Raw genomic sequence first — 13,064 nt, 5'->3', positions numbered from 1 at the left:
GGCGCTTCCTACTGCGAGAGCGCGGGATGCAGGCGCCGCAAACTCCTCTCTCGGCCGCCTCCGGCGCGGGGGCGCGCAGGCGGGCGGGGAGAGCCGGCCGGCCGCCGGGGGAAGCCGCCGAGGAAGTTGCGCGCCCGCCTGGCCCGCATCCCTCGGTGGCCCCGCCGCGACCCCTCCCACGGCACGCCGCGGCCACACTCACCGGACAATTGCTGGTGGCCGGAATCCCAGCACGGCCCCGAGACCCGGAGCGAGGGGGGTGAAGGGTGCGTGCGCGAGGAGCACGAGCAGACAGCCCAGCGTTCCACCGCAGCCTTCCTCGCCTGCCGGCCGAGCCCGGCGAGAGGAAGTTGGCCGCAGAGCCAAGAGCTGGAGAAGCCGCGGGCGGAGGGAAAGCCGCGGGGTCCGCTTTGTGATGCGCTCCCGGAGGGCTCGAGGCAAATCCGAACGCGCGGCGCGGCTTGTGCAGCTGCTGGAGGCGGCGGCGGCGCCCCCCGACGGTTCCTCCGCCTCACACCGCCTCTGGGTCACTGACACACGCTCGGAGGGAGGGGAGGGGACTAGCTGGAGGGCGGGGCCGGAGGGAGGGGACGGGGCAGGGCCACAGCGGGAGGCGGCGCTGCAGCGCCGAGTGGTCTCTTGGGAGTTGTAGTTCTCTGACTGAAGAAAAAAGGTGTACCTTGTTGAGATCGTTTCCGGGCTCGCTCTGCACCACGCATGCTCGAGGGGAGAGGCTCGGCCCCACTGTTACTATGCTCACCGACACACTAAGGGTACGTGTTCAGTGCTGCTCCTGGCTGAACAAGGCCCTCCTTGTATTATGGTGCTGTTAGGGATCCTGCTCTTCCCTAGTCCTTCTTACTTCGCTCCACCTCCAACTCCTACCCTCACCACTCATAAGTGCCCAGTGAAATCTGACTTCCTCACCATATCTCGGTCTTCCCTGCTGCTTAATTTTATCCCATAAATTCGGAATCACGAATACCCAGTTCCCACCCTTCCCTCAGGCGAATCCTCTCTGCCTTAAATTCAAGGTTTTCTTTGCTTGTTTTTGTTTTTTTCAACCTAAGACTTGTAGAAAGGTAGTTGCTTCCAATAACATTACAGTTAATTAGGTTACAAAACGGCTAGGAACATTGCCACTGCCAGATTCCGGTAGTTCATTTCTTCGCTCAATTAGTCACATCTAACTTTAAGGCCAGTAAAGGTAAAGCTTGGGATTAAGATCGCTGTATCTTACTTGATCAGTGCAAAATAATCCAGATTTCTAAAATTTTAAGGCCTACAATTTTTAAGAAATACAAATTTCATAAAGTAGAAGTTCAAAAGATAAGTGGAAATTTGAACATTGTTTACAGTATATACATTGGCCAGCTTTCATTTGGCAATAAGAGAAATCTGAAGCAAGGTCTGAGTATGCTGTTGGGCTCATCAGCTAAGTCGACACCCACAAAGGGCACCCAGGTGTGAATAGGTGGTGGAGGAGAGTGGTGAAAGGCAGGACATGTTAGTGGATCTCCAGAGGACTATAGGCGGCCTGTCCCAAGCTCTTTTGTTTTCCTTCTCTGCCTACCTAGAACCCCATATTCTGGAAGAAAAAGATTAATGCTTAGAAATCAGGAATACAGGAAAAGTTAAGGTTTTCGGATAGAGAGTTTCGAGATCAAGTATCCTTATGTTTGCAGACCACATAATTATTCATTCAAAAAACATTTATTGAGTATACTATGTCTCAGGCACTTTATTAGTTCCCAGAAATAGAGATACAGGAATGTAAAAGAAGGATTTATTATTTTCAAAGTGCTTACTGTGCAGAGGAGGAGCCAGGTAAATAAACAGACTCAGTGTGATAAATACTTTAGTAGCAAAGTACACTAGGTGCCTTAACACACAGTTACCCCAGACTCAGGCAGGGTCAGGAAATGCTTCAAAGAACATTTAAACTTGAGGATGACTAGGCGTTAGTGTGTTTGTGTGCTCTGGTGGAGGAAGGAGAAGGGAGAAGTGAGTGAGAGTATTGGGAGCATAGGTTAGGGTTACGGTTAGGGCAGCGAGAGTAAAGTGCTAGAGGCGTGAGAGCAAAGAGTATTTTGGTTCAGCAAAGAGTTCAGCATTGCCTGTGGTAGGATGGGATTGAAGGGAGTGGCAAAAGGAGACACAAGAAGGTAAAGGAGACAGATCATGAAGAACCTTGTACAATACACAAAGAATGTAGAGTCTTTTCTAGAAGCAAGGGAAAGCCATGCCAGGATTGGAAGCAGATGAAATTTTGGTAAGGTATACACTTTAGAAATGCATTTTATGCATTTAAAAAAAGAGAGCCTGAACTGGCACTGGCACTAGCAAGAGACAGAACTGAGGGAAATCACACACTATTTAAGGAATAGAATTACTAGAACCTAGTGAGTAAATTTCCTGTGTTTGGGGGTGAAGGGTGAAGGAAAGTTATCAATTATGATGCTTTGGGTTGCAAGCAGCAAAAAACTCAACTCTAACTGGCTTAACCAATAAACCAATATTGACCTGTCTAGATAGAAAGTCCAGTGAAAAGATGGGCTACAGGGCTGAATGATTCAACAGCTCAGTGTTGTCATTAAGGACACGTTTCTTTCTTGTTTCACTGCTTTTCTTTCCTTAGTATTGGCTTTACGTTGCCAACAATTCTTATGGCTGTGAGTTTCACCATCTAGGTCCAAGAAGAGAAGAAGAGCGAGTATTTATGAAAACTCTTTTAGAAAGGAGAGAAAACTTTCCCAGAAGCCTCAAGAATTGATTCATGGTGGCCAGGGGATGGCATGAGGTTAGTTATCTTAGGATAAAGACATATGCCCTGCCTCTAGGTCCAAAGCTGTGATGACAAGGTGTGGCTATCCCAATGAAAATTGAGGTAATTACCTAGAAAAAGAAGAATGGAGGCTGAGAAGGGGAGAACCACAATATCTACTACAAGGAAGGAGAAAGATGATGACTCACAGATGTTTGGCTTGTATGATTATGAGCCAGTGATGCCATTCACTGAGTTAGGGAATACAAGACATTGAGCAGATTTTGAGGGGGAATTTGACGAGTTCATTTTGGATATGCTGAGTTTGAGATGGCTCTGAATCTAGGTGGAGAAGTGGAGTGGGCAGTTATACATATGAATCTAGTGCTCTGAAGAGAAATCTAGACAGCAGAAGATATAATCGGAGCATACCATCATATAGATGGTAACTGAAATTCTGGGAGCAGATGAGATCAGCCAGGGAGAGAATGCACAGCAGAAAAGGAGGAGCCAATAATAGCATCAAGGTATCTTCATGCTCTTCCTGCCTACGTCTTAAGTGCTGGGAACATCAGCACTTAAAGAGTAGGCAGGAAGAGCATGAAGATGCGTTGGAACTAGCAAGAGAACTAGGACATATTACAAAGTAGGAAAATGTAATCTATTACATTTTCAGGAAAAAAAGTCAATAAACAAAGCCAAAAATGACAGAGATGGTAGCATTAGCAGTCAAAATATTAAAACAATTATTATAAATATGTTCTATATACTGAAAGAGAAATTAAAGACATAAAAATAGAATTTCTAGAGATTAAAATTGCAACTTCTGAAATAAAATTTTCACTGGATCAGATTAACCCTCAGAAGTAGATTAGGCACTCATAAGAAAAGATGAGTAAACTTGAAGACATAACAGTGGAATCTAGCCAAAATAAAGCACACAAAGAACAAAAACCAAAAAGAAAAAAAGAAAAAACCAGAGAGCCTTGGTGATCTGTGGGATAATACCAAATATTCTAATATAGGTGTAACTGGAGTTCCAGACGAGAGGAGGGTGAGAGGGGTGATAGAAAAATTATTAGTAATATGGCTGAAAGTATTTTCAAATTTGATGAAAATTATAAACCCAGAGACTCAAGAAGCTCAGTAAACCCTCAGCAGGATAAACACACACATTCCCACATGCTCACAAAAACCACTGCAAAAGACATCATTAAATTGTTGAAAACTAGTGATAAGAAAAGATTAAAAGCAGCTGGTGGAAGAAAAGGTAGGTTATGTGTAAGGAAACAAAGACAAAAATTCAGTAAACTTCTAATTAGAAACTATGCAAGTCAGAAGACAATGAAAGAGCATTTTTAAAGTGCTGAAAGAAAAAACAGTCTGTCACATAGAATCCTATATTTAGAGAAGATATCTTTCAAAAATGAAGGCTAAAGAAAACAAAAGCTGAGAGAATGTTGCCAGCAGAACTGCATTACAAGAAATGTTAAAGCAACTTCTTTGGCATAAAAAACCAAAACCACATGGAAACTTGGATTTATGCTAAAGAATGAAAAGTGCCAGAAATGATAACTACATGAGTTAATATATAAAAGACGTTCCCCTCATTTAAAAAATTTTTAAAAGATAATTGACTATTTAAAGCAAAAATTATAACATATAAGTAGAAGTAAAATGCTTGACCACAATAACTATTTGAACTTAAAGGATGGAAGCAGGAAATGGAATTATATCATTAGAATTTACATTATACTATTATTTGAAGGTAAATTTTGATAAATTAAAAATGCATATTCTAAACCTTAGAACAGCCCTCAAAAATAAAACAATCAGGTATAGCTAATAATAAACAGGTATAGATAATAATAGGTATAGCTAATAAAAACAGAAATATAGATGAAATCTGTGTCCCTAATGACCATGGAACTGACATACAGCTCTGGACTTTTCACATCCTGACTTCTTTTAAGTGAAAGAGAAATAAACTTCTGTCTTGTTTAAAGGCATATTTATTTTGTAGTCTGTGCTATGTACAGCTGAACCTAATCAGAATAGCCACAGGCCTAAAAGTAGTTTCATCAAGTGTATTTCCCAGAATCAGGCAGACCCGCACATTGCCCAGAATTTGGCCACATGGCCAATAACTTCAACACATGTTCTGGAGTTCATAATTGTCACTATAATTCCAAGGATAGTTCATCTTTTGTATGAACATCACTTACGATTAATTCTTCAGTTTTTCTTGAAGGAGAAGATACATGTAAATTGCTTAGCGTAGTCCTTGGAATATAGTAAATGCTCAGTCAATATATGTTACTTTAAAACAGATCCACAAAAATAAGATAGATGTACCACCTTTTAGACATATGGTGGGGTTTGTGCTCCAAAGTTAGGTGTAGAAAATCAAGGTGGCATTCACTTATATCCTAAAATCTGTGAATCTCTTTTTGAAATTGTATCCACCACACAGTTCTGTATAGTTCTTCAAAATCTGCAGTCCTTTGAACAGAGGACAGTTCAGTCATGGAAAGTGAGTGTACCTCTGATTACCATCTACTCAGTCCACATATCTAGTTTAATACCTTCATTTCCTTGACTGAAGTAGCTAATCTATTGTTATCTGCAATTTCAAATTTGGTATATTCAGATATCTAGCCATTTCAGTAAGAAAGTGAATCCTAAGGGACTAACAAGTTGGATTATTTTTATCCCTTAAATTCTAAAAAGTTTTTCATCTTGGGAAGCTGCTCAGTAAATTTCAGCATTTCCTCTACTGTATGACTATGTAAAAATCAACTAAAACTATGTTTCTACTCTCCCCCAAGCAAATAAAAATGGTATTTAGGATATGAACATAAGGAAAAATCACAATATTGGTACCTTTCTCTAAAACATCATGTGATAAATCTAATTTACTAGATTTATCTAAATGCATTATCTAAATGATGCAGAGGAAATTGGACACACCAAACTTTTCTTATGAGTTGAAAAAACTGTTGCAAACTTGTTTTTCTCCTTTTATTGGAAAATTTTAATTTCCTGCAAGTGAACATATCTTTTTATGTTTAGTCCAAATTTCTCTTACTTTATATGGACAAATGATTATATACTGTTAATTCATGTATGCTAAAAGTTATTTTTTGTTGCTAAAAATTCAGGCAGCCTTCCCTTTGGGATCAGAAAAACCCCAGACTGCATTTTGGACGGCATATCGGACTCTTGCTGAGATTCTTGGATTTGAGAGTAATAAAGTATGTGTGTGTGTGCTCGTGCATGTGTGTGTGTTCATTTCAATATTCAGATAATAAATAGGTTCTCTCTCAAAACTCCTACCTTCCAACATTCCTCCCCCAAATAAAATTATTCTCTCCTAATGTCCTCAAAGTCTCCAAATAGCTCATAGCCAACATGGAACATGTTCCTATTTTAAACCTGTGAATGGCACACAATTTGAAGGCCTGGGCTTTCACTCAAAAGATTTGTAGGCCCCAAATGCTGGCTCTGACATTTTAGATATATTTGGAAAATGTCAAAGACAAGCTAGTTAAGATTTTAATGTTTTAAAGGAGTATGCTTGTACACCAAAGAATGCAGCCTATATATTCTCAGTATTAGTCCAACCAACATGAGTGCCAGCAGTTATTTTGGAACTTTAAAAAATACTGAATAATGAGAGAAGTGGAAAACTCATGAAGAGAAAATTTAGATTGTGTTTCCATCCCTATCGATTTATTTACTCATGGAATAATTACTTGTATTTTTGTACCTCAAATTTCATGCATTCATTCTTTCACCACATACTTATTGGGCATCTACTATGGTGCCAGGCTACGGACACAAAGATTAATTAGCCATGTTCCCAACCCAGAAAAAGCTTACAATCAAGTGAATAGATAAGTGCAATAAAATTTTATAGGCACTTTTCTAGAATGATGTTCAGGGAATAGTGAGAGTGTAGATGGGGGAATAATCAATTTTTCATGAGAATGCAGTCAGAAAACACTTCTAAGAGGAGTTGGTGGTTGAGCTGAGTCCTGAAAAATGAGAAGGTGTTCATCAGGTAAGTAAGGACATTTCAGTATAAGTAGCACTTTAAGAATAGACATGGAAAAATGAAATAGCAGGGCCTATTTAGAGAACTACAAGCAGTTCAGTATGGCCAGATCATAGGGTGTAACATGGGCACCCTGAATGTTGAGGTTGGGGGAATTTTCTGGCATCAGATCACAAAAGTCATTGTATGCCATGCCGTGCCATGCCAAGAAGTTTGGCAATGAGGAACTGTTGAAAGATTTTAAACAGAGGAGTGACATAAATCATATTTATCTTTGAGCATGGTGATCAGTTAAGAGAATATGCAATAATTCAGGTGAGAAATGATGGACAAACTAAATAGCTGTGGAGCATGAAAAGAAGAGAAAGATACCAAAGACATTTAAGAGGCAGACTGAACAGGACTTGATGGCTGATTGGATGTGGGAGGTAAAAGGAAAAGGAGGGAAGAATAATGTGGAGGTTTCTGATTGTGTAACTGGGCATTACATATTGGAGTTATTCATTAGTATAGTGAACACTAGAGGAGAAGCAACTTTGTAGAGAAGGATAATGATGAATTTTATTTTGGACATGTAAGCTTGAAATGAATTCTATGATAATCAGTAAACATAAGATAAATATTTAGGACTCATCCCATCACCGAATCCAAGAATGTGGATAAGATCACCCAGGAAGAGTGTGTAGAGTAATGATGATGACAGTATTTAATATTTACTGCATTATTAAGATCTTATTTGTGCCAAGCAACTGCTGTATAATATTTCATTTAATCTTTGCTACCACCCTATGAGATAAGTACTTGCAATGGTTAATTTTATGTATCAACTTCACTGGGCTAATGGAATGTCCAGATATTTGGTTAAACATTATTCTCGCCGATCTTTCAGCAGAAACTCTGCAAGCCAGAAGGGAGTGGCAGGACATATTTAAAGTTATGACGGAGAAAAATCTACAACCAAGATTACTCTACCCAGCAAGGATCTCATTCAGATTTGATGGAGAAATTAAAACCTTTACAGACAAGCAAAAGCTGAGAGAGTTCAGCACCACCAAACCAGCTTTATAACAAATGCTAAAGGAACTTCTCTAGGCAAGAAACACAAGAGAAGGAAAAGACCTACAATAACAAACCCAAAACAATTAAGTAAATGGGAATAGGAACATACATATCGATAATTACCTTAAATGTAAATGGATTAAATGCTCCCACCAAAAGACACAGACTGGCTGAAGGGATACAAAAACAAGACCCGTATATATGCTGTCTACAAGAGACCCACTTCAGACTTAGGGACACACACAGACTGAAAGTGAGGGGATGGAAAAAGATATTCTATGCAAATGGAAATCAAAAGAAAGCTGGAGTGGCAATTCTCATATCAGACAAAATAGACTTTAAAATAAACAATATTACAAGAGACAAAGAAGGACGCTATATAATGATCAAGGGATTGATTCAAGAAGAAGATATAACAATTGTAAATATTTATGCACCCAACATAGGAGCACCTCAATACATAAGGCAAATGCTAACAGCCATAAAAGGGGAAATCGACAGTAACACAATCATAGTAGGGGACTTTAACACCCCACTTTCACCAATGGACAGATCATCCAAAATGAAAATAAATAAGGAAACACAAGCTTTAAATGATACATTAAACAAGATGGACTTAATTGATATTTAGAGGACATTCCATACAAAAACAACAGAATACACATTTTTCTCAAGTGCTCATGGAACATTCTCCAGGATAGATCATATCTTGGATCACAAATCAAGCCTTGGTAAATTTAAGAAAATTGAAATCGTATCAAGGATCTTGTCCAACCACAACACTATGAGACTAGATATCAATTACAGGAAAAGATCTGTAAAAAATACAAACACACGGAGGCTAAACAATACACTACTTAATAACCAAGAGATCACTGAAGAAATCAAAGAGGAAATAAAACATACCTAGAAACAAATGACAATGGAGACATGATGACGCAAAACCTATGGGATGCAGCAAAAGCAGTTCTAAGAGGGAAGTTTATAGCAATACAATCCTACCTTAAAACAGGAAACATCTCAAATAAACAACCTAACCTTGCACCTAAAGCAATTAGAGAACGAAGAACAAAAACCCCCCAAATTTAGCAGAAGGAAAGAAATCATAAAGATCAGGTCAGAAATAAATGAAAAAGAAATGAAGGAAACGATAGCAAAGATCAATAAAACTAAAAGCTGGTTTTTTGAGAAGATAAACAAAATTGATAAACCATTAGCCAGACTCAACAAGAAAAAAAGGGAGAAGACTCAAATCAATAGAATTAGAAATGAAAAAGGAGAAGTAACAACTGATGCTGCAGAAATACAAAAGATCATGAGAGATTATTACAAGCAACTCTATGCCAATAAAATGGACAACCTGGAAGAAATGGACAAATTCTTAGAAATGCACAACCTGCCAAGACTGAACCAGGAAGAAATAGAAAATATAAACAGACCAATCACAAGCACTGAAATTGAAACTGTGATTAAAAATCTTCCAACAAACAAAAGCCCAGGACCAGATGGCTTCACAGGCGAATTCTATCAAACATTTAGAGAAGAGCTAACACCTATCTTTCTCAAACTCTTCCAAAATATAGCAGAGGGAGGAAGACTCCCAAACTCATTCTGTGAGGCCAACATCACCCTGATACCAAAACCAGACAAAGATGTCACAAAGAAAGAAAACTACAGGCCAATATCACTGAGGAACATAGATGCAAAAATCCTCAACAAAATACTAGCAAACAGAATCCAACAGCACATTAAAAGGATCATACACCATGATCAAGTGGGATATATTCCAGGAATGCAAGGAGTCTTCAATATACACAAATCAATCAACGTGATACACCATATTAACAAATTGAAGGATAAAAACCATATGATCATCTCAATAGATGCAGAAAAAGCTTTTGACAAAATTCAACACCCATTTATGATAAAAACCCTCCAGAAAGTAGGCATAGAGGGAACTTTCCTCAACATAATAAAGGCCATTTATGACAAAGCCACAGCCAACATCATCCTCAATGGTGAAAAACTGAAACAATTTCCACTAAGATCAGGAACAAGCCAAGGTTGCCCACTCTCACCACTCTTATTCAACATAGTTTTGGAAGTTCTAGCCATAGCAATCAGAGAAGAAAAAGAAATAAAAGGAATCCAAATTGGAAAAGAAGTAAAGCTGTCACTGTTTGCAGATGACATGATACTATACATAGAGAATCCTAAACATGCTACCAGAAAACTACTAGAGCTGATCAATGAATTTGGTGAAGTAGCAGGATACAAAATTAATGCACAGAAATCTCTGGTATTCTTATACACTAATGATGAAAAATCTGAAAGTAAAATTAAGAAAACAGTCCTATTTACCATTGCAACAAAGAGAATAAAATATCTAGGAATAAACCTACCTAAGGAGACAAAAGACCTGTATGCAGAAAATTATAAGACACTGATGAAAGAAATTAAAGATTGGAAGAATCAACATTGTGAAAATGACTCTACTACCCAAAGCAATCTACAGATTCAATGCAATCCTTATCAAACTACCACTGGCATTTTTCACAGAACTAGAACAAAAAATTTCACAATTTGTATGGAAACACAAAACACCCCGAATAGCCAAAGCAATCTTTGAGAACGAAAAATGGAGCTGGAGGAATCAGGCTCCCTGACTTCAGACTATACTACAAAACTACAGTAATCAAGACAGTATGGTACTGGCACAAAAACAGAAATATAGATCAATGGAACAGGATAGAAAGCCCAGAGATAAACCCACGCACATATGGTCACCTTATCTTTGATAAAGGAGGCAAGAATATACAGTGGAGAAAAGATAGCCTCTTCAATAAGTGGTGCTGGGAAAACTGGACAGCTACATGTAAAAGAATGAAATTAGGACACTCCCTAACACCATACACAAAAATAAACTCAAAATGGATTAAAGACCTAAATGTAAGGCCAGACACTATCAAACTCTTAGAGGAAAACATAGGCAGAACACTCTATGACATAAATCACAGGAAGATCCTTTTTGACCCACCTCCTAGAGAAATGGAAATAAAAACAAAAATAAACAAATGGGACCTAATGAAACTTCAAAGCTTTTGCACAGCAAAGGAAACCATAAACAAGACCAAAAGACAACCCTCAGAATGGGAGAAAATATTTGCAAATGAAGCAACTGACAAAGGATTAATCTCCAAAACTAACAAGCAGCTCATGCAACTCAATAACAAAAAAACAAACAACCCAATCCAAAAATGGGCAGAAGACCTAAATAGACATTTCTCCAAAGAAGATATACAGATTGCCAACAAACACATGAAAGAATGCTCAACATCAGTAATCATTAGAGAAATGCAAATCAAAACTACAATGAGATATCATCTCACACTGGTCAGAATGGCCATCATCAAAAAATCTAGAAACAATAAATGCTGGAGAGGGTGTGCAGAAAATGGAACACTCTTGCACTGTTGGTGGGAATGTAAATTGATACAGCCACTATGGAGGACAGTATGGAGGTTCCTTAAAAAACTACACATAGAACTACCATACGACCCAGCAATCCCACTACTGGGCATATACTCTGAGAAAACCATAATTCAAAAAGAGTCATGTACCAAAATGTTCATTGCAGCTCTATTTACAATAGCCAGGACATGGAAGCAACCTAAGTGTCCATCAACAGATGAATGGATAAAGAAGATGTGGCACATATATACAATGGAATATTACTCAGTCATAAAAGAAACGAAATTGAGTTTTTTGTAGTGAGATGGACAGACCTAGAGTCTGTCATACAGAGTGAAGTAAGTCAGAAGGAGAAAAACAAATACCGTATGCTAACACATATATATGGAATCTAAGAAAAAAAAAGTGTCATGAAGAACCTAGGGGTAAGACGGGAATAAAGACACAGACCTACTAGAGCATGGACTTGAGGATATGGGGAGGGGGAAGGGTAAGCTGGGACAAAGTGAGAGAGTGTCATGGACATATATACACTACCAAACATAAAGTAGATAGCTAGTGGGAAGCAGCCGCATAGCACAGGGAGATCAGCTTGGTGGTTTGTGACCACCTAGAGCGGTGGGATAGGGAGGGTGGGAGGGAGGGAGACGCAAGAGGGAAGAGATATGGGAACGTATGTATATGTATAACTGATTCACTTTGTTATAAAGCAGAAACTAACACACCATTGTAAAGCAATTATACTCCAATAAAGATGTTAAAATATATATATATATTTTTTGTAGTTTTTTTTAATACTGTTTAGCTACATATGCATTTAGGTTGTTCTATCGTTATTTCCTATTTTCCCATTATAATTAAAATTAATTTTTTAAAACACCAAAAAAAAAACACACATTATTCTGGGTGTGTCTTTGAGGGTGTTTTTGCATCAGATTAACATTTTAATTGGTAGACTGAGTAAAGGCCCTAATCTTCTTTACATTAGGGTCCTCCCTAATGTGTGGGCCCCATCTAATAAGTTGAAGGCCAATTTGTATAGAACAAAAAGGCTGACCCTTCTGCAAATAAGGAGGCTTTTCCTCCTGCCTGTCTGCCTTGAGCATGGACATTGAACTTTCCCTGACTTCGAACTCAAACTGAAACATTGGCTCTTCCTGGGTCTTGAACCTGTCAGCTTTCAGACTGGAACTACATCATAAGCTCTCCTGGGTCTCCAGCTTGCTGACAGCACATCTTAGGACTTGTCAACTTCCATAACTGTGCAAGCCAAATATCTTTGTGTGTGTGTGTGTGTGTGTGTGTGTATATTATTGGTTCTGTTTCTCTGGAGAACCCTAACTAATACAATACTTTAACTTTGAATAAACCAGGGCTTATAGGCCTGAGGTTACTGAACTATACAAAATTGTGAATCTAGAATTCATATCCAGGTTGTCTGAGCTCAGAGCTTGATCCTTGAGAACCAGGGAAAAAATCTTGAGGAATACCAACATTAAGGGCTGGCAAGAGGAAGAAAGAGATTCATGAATGAAACAGAAGGAATAGCAGAGAAGTAGGAAGAAACCCATTATGCATTATCATGGACTCCAAAGGAGGAAAGTGTTTTAGAATGGGGGAGGTTGGGTAAAATGAAGTTTGAAAAAACCCATTGCATTTGGCAGCTAAGACGTCCCTAGTGTCTTTTTCCAAAGCAGTATCTTTTGGAGTATT

At 38.7% G+C, this 13,064-nt stretch overlaps 1 protein-coding gene across 4 annotated transcripts in view; it reads right to left on the bottom strand.

Moving 5' to 3' along the window:
- Positions 1-13,064, bottom strand: part of PELI1 (pellino E3 ubiquitin protein ligase 1) — a 130,289-nt gene that overhangs the window by 48,264 nt on the left and 68,961 nt on the right. For 3 of the 4 annotated variants that reach the window (XM_033407211.2, XM_033407210.2, XM_004280631.3), the window contains exon 1: positions 203-539. The exons of the other annotated variant lie outside the window; for it this stretch is intronic. The gene's annotated coding sequence lies outside the window, so the exon portion shown is untranslated. Of the gene's footprint in view, positions 1-202; positions 540-13,064 lie in introns of those variants that run through there. 4 annotated transcript variants of the gene reach the window in all.

This window comes from Orcinus orca, chromosome 13, assembly GCF_937001465.1.
Source record: "Orcinus orca chromosome 13, mOrcOrc1.1, whole genome shotgun sequence".
NCBI classification, from domain to species: Eukaryota; Metazoa; Chordata; class Mammalia; order Artiodactyla; family Delphinidae; genus Orcinus; species Orcinus orca.
Note: the sequence above shows the minus strand (reverse complement) of the source record. Positions and strands in the feature narration are given on the sequence as shown.